The sequence below is a fragment of the Arachis hypogaea genome, chromosome 13, assembly GCF_003086295.3.
Source record: "Arachis hypogaea cultivar Tifrunner chromosome 13, arahy.Tifrunner.gnm2.J5K5, whole genome shotgun sequence".
NCBI lineage: Eukaryota > Viridiplantae > Streptophyta > Magnoliopsida > Fabales > Fabaceae > Arachis > Arachis hypogaea.
The window spans coordinates 113,394,387-113,402,812 of NC_092048.1; the positions used below are offsets into that span (position 1 = coordinate 113,394,387).

Here is an 8,426-nt window from a genome sequence, read left to right on the forward strand (position 1 = left end):
AACTTCCCAACCTCTTCTTTGGATTTCATGTCGGATCTCCGGATACTCATTTCTCTTGAGCTTGAAAGGGACCTCGGGGATCACCTTCTTCTTGGCCACAACATCATAGAAGTGGTCTTGATTAACTTTGGAGATGAATCTTTCCATCTCCCATGACTCGGAGGTGGAAGCTTTTGTCTTTCTTTTCCCTTTTCTAGAGGATTCTCCGGTCTTGGGTGCCATCAATGGTAATGGAAAAACAAAAAACTTATATTTTTACCACACCAAACTTAGAATATTGCTCGCCCTCGAGCAAGAGAAGAAAGAATAGATGAAGAAGAAGAAGAAAATATGGAGGAGAGGGGGGAGGGGTGTATTCAGCCAAGAAGGGGAAGAGAGGGTTGTGTTGTGTGAAAATGAAGAAGAATGGAGGGCTTTATATAGGGAAGGGAGGGGGGTAAGGTTCGGCCATAAGGGTGGGTTTTGGGTGGGAAATTGATTTTGAATTTTGAAGGTAGGTGGGGTTTATGAGGTAGGTTTATGGAGAAGAGTGGATGGATGTGAGTGGTGAAGTGGTTATATGGAAGAGAGATTGAGGTGATTGGGGAAGAGTGTTTATGAGATTGTGTGAAAGAGGGGTGAGAAGAAGTGAGTAGAGGTAGGTGGGGATCCTGTGGGGTCCACAGATCCTGAGGTGATTCTGTGGGGTCCACAGATCCTGAGGTGTTCAAGGATTTACAACCTTGCACCAAATTAGGCATGCAAAATGCCCTTGCACACAACTCTGGGTGTTCAGCGCCAGATTGGTGCTTGTTCTGGGCGTTGAACTCCCATTTGTTGCCCATTTCTGGCGTTGAACGCCAGAACCATGCTTGTTTTGGGCGTTCAGTGCCAGCTCTTCTCCAGGGTGCAATTCTGGCGTTCAAACGCCCAGATGCTGCCCATTTTGGGCATTCAGTGCCAGAACCATGCTCTGTTCTGGCGTTGAACGCCAGCCAGATGCTTCTTACTGGTGTTTAAACGCCAGTAAGGTCCTCCTCCAGGGTGTGATTTTTCTTCTGCTATTTTTGATTCCGTTTATAATTTTTATATTTATTTTGTGACTCCACATGATCATGAACCTAATAAAACATGAAAGAACAATAAAATTAGATAAATAAAGATTGGGTTGCCTCCCAACAAGCACTTCTTTAATGTCAATAGCTTGACGGTGGGCTCTCATGGAGCCTCACAGATGTTCAGAGCATTGTTGAGACTTCCCACCACCAAACTTAGAGTTTAGTTGTGGCCTCCCAATACCAAACTTAGAGTTTGACTGTGGGGGCTCTGGTTGACTCTGTTTTGAGAGAAGCTTTTTATGCTTCCTCTCCATGTTTACAGAAGGATGACCTCGAGTTTTAAACACAAGGGAGTCCTCATTCAATTGAAGGACTAGTTCACCTCTGTCAACATCAATCACAGCTCTAGCTGTGGCTAGGAAGGGTCTTCCAAGGATGATGGATTCATCCTCATCCTTCCCAGTATCTAGGACTATGAAATCAGCAGGGATGTAAAGGCCTTCAACCTTTACTAACACGTCCTCTACTTGTCCATATGCCTGTTTTCTTGAATTGTCTGCCATCTCTAATGAGATTTTAGTAGCTTGCACCCCAAAGATTCCCAGTTTCTCTATTATAGAGAGGGGCATGAGGTTTATCCCTGAACCAAGGTCACACAGAGCCTTTTCAAAGATCATGGTGCCTATGGTACAAGGTATTAGGAACTTTTCAGGATCCTGTTTCTTCTGAGGCAATGTCAGTTGATCCAGATCACTCAGTTTATTGGTGAACAGGGGAGGTTCATCTCCCCAAGTCTCATTACCAAATAAATTGGCATTCAGCCTCATGATTGCACCAAGGTACTTGGCAACTTGCTCTTTAGTAACATCCTCATTCTCTTCAGAAGAGGAATACTCATCAGAGCTCATGAATGGCATAAGGAGGTTCAATAGAATCTCTATGGTCTCTAGATGAGCCTCAGATTCCTTTGGTTCTTCAGAGGGAAACTCCTTATTGATCACTGGACGTCCCAGGAGGTCTTCCTCACTAGGATTTACGTCCTCCCCTTCTTCCTTGGATTCGGCCATGATGGTTATATCAATGGCCTTGCACTCTCCTTTTGGATTTTCTTCTGTATTGCTTGGGAGAGTACTAGGAGGGATTTCGGTGATCCTTTTACTCAGCTGGCCCACTTGTGCCTCCAAATTTCTAATGGAGGACCTTGTTTCATTCATGAAACTTACAGTGGCCTTAGATAGATCAGAGACTAAGTTTGCTAAATTAGAGGTATTTTGTTCAGAGTTCTCTATCTGTTGCTGAGTGGATGATGGAGATGGTTTACTATTGTTAAACCTATTTCTTCCACCATTATTAAAGCCTTGTTGAGGCTTTTGTTGATCCTTCCATGAGAGATTTGGGTGATTTCTCCATGAGGGGTTATAGGTGTTTCCATAAGGTTCACCCATGTAATTCACCTCTGCTATTGCAGGGTTTTCAGGATCATAAGTTTCTTCTTCAGAAGATGCCTCTTGAGTACTGTTGGATGCAGCTTGCATTCCATTCAGACTCTGAGAAATCATATTGACTTGCTGAGTCAATATTTTATTCTGAGCCAGTATGGCATTCAGAGTGTCAATTTCAAGAACTCCCTTCTTCTGAGGCGTCCCATTACTTACAGGATTCCTCTCAGAAGTGTACATGAACTGGTTATTAGCAACCATGTCAATGAGTTCTTAGGCTTCTGCAGGCGTTTTCTTTAGGTGAATGGATCCACCTGCAGAAGTATCCAATGACATCTTTGATAGCTCAGATAAACCATCATAGAATATATCCAGGATGGTCCATTCTGAAAGCATGTCAGAAGGACACTTTTTGGTCAGTTACTTGTATCTCTCCCAAGCTTCATAGAGGGATTCACCTTCTTTCTGTCTGAAGGTTTGAACATCCACTCTAAGTTTGCTTAGCTTTTGAGGAGGAAAGAACTTGGCTAAGAAAGCCGTGACCAGCTTATCCCAAGAGTTCTCCAATCATACTCTAGCTCTGTCTCTTATAGCAAAAGGGAAAAGCATGAGCCTGTAGACTTCAGGATCTACTCCATTAGTCTTAACAGTATCACAGATCTGCAAAAATTCAGTTAAGAATTGAAAAGGATCTTCAGATGGAAATCCATGAAACTTGCAGTTCTGCTGCATCAGAGAAACTAATTGAGGTTTCAGCTCAAAGTTGTTTGCTCCAATGGTAGGGATGGAGATGCTTCTTCCATGTAAATTGGAATTAGGTGCAGTAAAGTCACCAAGCATCCTCCTTGCATTATTATTATTTTCGGCTGCCATCTCCTCTTCTTGTTCGAAAATTTCTGAAAGGTGCTTGCTGGATTGTTGTAATTTAGCTTCTCTTAGTTTCCTCTTCAGAGTCCTTTCAGGTTCTGGATCTGCTTCAATAAGAATGTTCTTGTCCTTGCTCCTGCTCATATGAAAAAGAGGGACAGAAAAATAATAATAGGGATCCTTTTTACCACAGGTATAGAGGTTCCCCTGTGTGAGTAGAAGAAGAAAAGAATGTAATGTAAAGAAAGAAACACAAGGGTAAAGAGAGCAGAGATGTGGGATGAAGAGAGGTGTTAGTAGATGAATAAATAAATAGAAGGAGATGAGAGAGAAGGAGAATTTTTGAAAATTATTTTTGAAAAAGAGTTAGTGATTTTTCGAAAATAGTTTTTGAAAAAGGTTAGTAATTTTTCAAAAATTAAAATCAAAAATTAAAATAATTAGTTAATTTAAAAGAAATTTTGAAAAAGAGGGAAGATATTTTCGAAAATTAGAGAGAGAGAGAGTTAGTTAGGTAGTTTTGAAAAAGATAAAAAACAAACAAAAAGTTAGTTAGTTAGTTGAAACAAATTTGAAAATCAATTTTAAAAAGATTTGATTTTTAAAATCACAATTAATGACTTGATTCACAAGAAATCACAAGATATGATTCTAGAACTCAAAGTTTGAATCTTTCTTAACAAGCAAGTAACAAACTTGAAATTTTTGAATCAAAACATTAATTGATGATGTTATTTTCGAAAATTAGGAAATAAAGATAAGAAAAAGATTTTTGAAAAATATTTTTAAAATTTTCGAAAATAAATAAGAAAAATAAAAAAGATTTGATTTTTGAAAAAGATTTTGAAAAAGATAAGATTTTTAAATTGAAAATTTGATTTGACTCATAAAAATAACTAGATTTTAAAAAGTTTTGAAAAAGTCAACTCAAATTTTCGAAATTTATGAGTGAAAAAGGGAAAGATATATTTTTTTTTATTTTTGAATTTTTAATGATGAGAGGGAAAAACATGAAAAAGACTCAATGCATGAAAATTTTGGATCAAAACAATGAATGCATGCAAGAATGCTATGAATGTCAAGATGAACACCAAGAACACTTTGAATGTCAAGATGAACATCAAGAACTTATTTTTGAAAAATTTTTAATGCAAAGAAAACATGCAAGACACCAAACTTAAAAATTTTTCATGTATAGACACTATGAATGCATGAATTTTTCGAAAAATGCAAGATGAGTATGCAATTGACACCAAACTTTCAACTTGACTCAAGACTCAAACAAGAAACATGAAATATTTTTTATTTTTATGATTTTATGAAATTTTTTTTTTGTATTTTTTTTTTCGAAAATTATTTGTGAAAAAGAAAAATAAGGATTCCAAAATTTTTTAATATGAATTCCAGGAATCTTGCATTCTTATTCTAAAGCTCCAATCTGAGGGTTAGGCATGGCTTAATAGCCAGCCAAGTTTTAGTATGTAACTCAGACATGACACGGCTGACATTCCAATTAACTTGCTTCCATGCTGATGGTTGGAAGCCCCTATCCAAAAGAATTAGACATGGCTTTACAGCCAGCCAGGCTTCAACATGCTTCATGAAACTCTAGAATTCATTCTTAAAAATTCTGAAGAAAAATATATTTTTGAAAAGATTTATTTTATTTTATTTTATTTTTTTCGAAAATAGATGAGAAATTTTTGAAAGGTTTTTGAAAAATTTTTGAAAATAAAACAAAAAGAAAATTACCTAATCTGAGCAACAAGATGAACTGTCAGTTGTTCAAACTCGAACAATCCCCGGCAACGGCGCCAAAAACTTGGTGCACGAAATTGTGATCTCATGGTAACGGCGCCACAAACTCTGTACGCATGTCTTAATAAATTGTTTTTCATTCACAACTTCGATACAACTAACCAGCAAGTGCACTGAGTCGTCCAAGTAATAAACCTTACGTGAGTAAGGGTCGATCCCACGGAGATTGTTGGTATGAAGCAAGCTATGGTCACCTTGTAGATCTCAGTCAGGCGGATATAAAATAGTTATGGAGTATTTGAAAATAAATAATAAAATAAGGATAGAAATACTTATGTAAATCATTGGTGAGAATTTCAGATAAGTGCATAGAGATGCTTTCGTTCCTCTGAACCTCTGCTTTCCTGCTGCCTTCATCCAATCAATCCTACTCCTTTCCATGGCTGGCTTTATGTAAGGACATCACCGTTGTCAATGGCTACTTTTTATCCTCTCTGGAAAATGGTCCGATGCGCTGTCACTGCATGGCTAATCGTCTGGAGGCATCACCCTTGTCAATGGCTGCATCCCATCCTCTTGTGAAAATGGTCCAAATGCTCTGTCACAGCACGGCTAATCATCTGAGGTTCTCGATCATACTGGAATAGGATTCACCCTCCTTTTGCATCTGTCACTACGCCCAGCACTCGCGAGTTTGAAGTTCGTCACAGTCATTCAATCCCAGAGTCCTACTCGGAATACCACAGACAAGGTTTAGACTTTCCGGACTCTTATGAATGCCGCCATCAATCTAGCTTATACCACAAAGATTCTGATTAAGAGATCCAAGAGATACTCATTCAATCTAAGGTGGAACGGAAGTGGTTGTCAGGCACGCGTTCATGGGGGAATGATGATGATTGTCACGTTCATCACATTCAGGTTGAAGTGCAAATGAATATCTTAGAAGCGGAATAAGTTGAATTGAATAGAAAAACAGTAGTATTTTGCATTAATCTTTGAGGAACAGCAGAGCTCCACACCTTAATCTATGGAGTGCAGAAACTCTACCATTGAAAAATACATAAGTGAATACAGGGTAAGCATGGCCGAGTGGCCAGCCTCCCATGGAGGTCTAGAGATCTAAAATATGATCATAAGATGTCTAATACAATAATAAAAAGTCCTATTTATACTAAACTAGTTACTAGGGTTTACAGAAGTAAGTAATTGATGCATAAATCCACTTCCGGGGCCCACTTAGTGTGTGCTTGGGCTGAGCTTGAATGTTACACGTGTAGAGGTCAATCTTGGAGTTGAACGCCAGTTTGTAACGTATTTCTGGCGTTCAACTCTGGCTTGTGACGTGTTTCTGGCGTTTATCTCCAGACAGCAGCGTAAAACTGGCGTTCAACACCCTTTTACATCGTCTAAACTCGGCCAAAGTATGGACTATTATATATTGATGGAAAGCCCTGGATGTCTACTTTCCAACGCAATTAGAAGCATGCCATTTTGAGTTCTGGAGCTCCAGAAAATCTACTTTGAGTGCAGGGAGGTCAGAATCCAACAGCATCAGCAGTCCTTCTTCAACCTCTGAATCTGATTTTTGCTCAAGTCCCTCAATTTCAGCCAGAAAATACCTGAAATCACAGAAAAACACACAAACTCATAGTAAAGTCCAGAAATGTGAATTTAACATAAAAACTAATGAAAACATCCCTAAAAGTAACTAGATTCTACTAAAAACATACTAAAAACAATGCCAAAAAGCGTATAAATTATCCGCTCATCAACTTCCTTATCACATATTGTGTCAGCAATTTGTAAGAACTGTGCTAGAAACTCAGTAAGTTCTTCTTGTGGAAGACCAGAATACTGGCAATTTTGCTGCACCATGATAATAAGCTGAGGATTTAGCTCAAAACCGCTGGCCCTGATGGGGGTATACAGATACTACTCCCATAGGAAGCATTAGTAGGGTTAGCATATGACCCTAGAGTCCTTCTGGACTGTTTATTTTCACTTAGGTCCATGATGGAGAAAGGGAGATGATGTGGATTGCAAATAAAGTATATTTTTGTTTTTATTTAATTAAATTAAGGATAAACCGAATAAAAAGGAAATAAGATAAAATAAAATAATTAAAAAGTAGAATATAAGTTTCAAAAACTAAAAAAAAAAAGAAAAAAAGAAAATAAAATAAGATAAAAAATTTGAATAGTAAAGTGGCTAATTAATTAAAAAGATTTGAAAAATTTTGGATATGACTTTCGAAAATTGAAGAGAGAGAAAGTAGTTAGGAAGTTTTGAAAAAGATATATCTTAAAATTAAAGATACTTGTAAAAATAAATAAATAAAAGAAAAGATTTAAAAAAGATATGATTTTAAAATTTGAAGATTGAAACTTCCTCAACAAGGAAATACCAAACTTAAAATTTTTCAATTAAAATAATAAAATGGGACAAGTAATTCGAAAATTATGAATAAGAAAAGAAAAAGGTTTTGAAAAATTTTATAAAGGATTTTCGAAAAATATAAAAAGAAAATTGAAAAAAATATTTAAAAAAAATTAAAATTGAAATTCTAACTTGACTAACAAGAAACTACCAAATTTTTAAAAATTTTGACTAAGTCAACCTAGGTAATTCGAAAATGATAAGTAATTAAAGGAAAAAGATATTTTTTTTGAATTTAATGAGGAAAGAGAAAAACAATAAAATGACACCAAACTTAGAATTTTTAGATCAAAACAAAGAAAACAAACAAGAAAATTTTGAATGTCAAGATGAACACCAAGAACAAATTTTGAAAATTTTTAAGGAAATAAGGACACAAAGGACACCAAACTTAAAAATTTTTATACTTTGGACACTAATAATTTGAAATTGCACAAGAAAAACAAGGAAAGACACAAAACAAGAAAAACTAAAAATCAAACAAGGAAAATAAACAAGAACAGCTTGAAGATCAATGAAGAACACAATGCATATATTTTTGAAAATTAAAGAGAAATTAAAACATGCAATTGACACCAAACTTAAAGCATGAAACTAAACTCAAATAGAAAACTCAATTATTAGTTTATTAAAAATTTTAGAAAAAAATTAGAAAAAGAAAACAAGGATTTTAAAATTTTAACAAAAACAATAATAGAAGACTCAATTTTAGTGACTTTAAACCAAAAAGATAAATTTTTCCTAATATAAGCAACAAAATAAACCGTCAGTTGTCCAAACTCGAACAATCCCCGGCAACGCCGCCAAAAACTTGGTGCACAAAATTGTTATTACACTTTTCACAACTCCGCACAACTAACCAGCAAGTGCACTGGGTCGTCTAAGT

The 8,426-nt window shown here is 36.2% G+C and overlaps 1 non-coding gene across 1 annotated transcript; it reads left to right on the top strand.

The window, feature by feature from the left end:
* Positions 1 to 2,866: 2,866 nt before the first annotated feature.
* On the top strand, positions 2,867 to 2,974 carry LOC112738658 (small nucleolar RNA R71). The gene has a single exon (XR_003169604.1). It is a non-coding gene; the product is annotated as a small nucleolar RNA R71 (small nucleolar RNA).
* Positions 2,975 to 8,426: the final 5,452 nt, after the last annotated feature.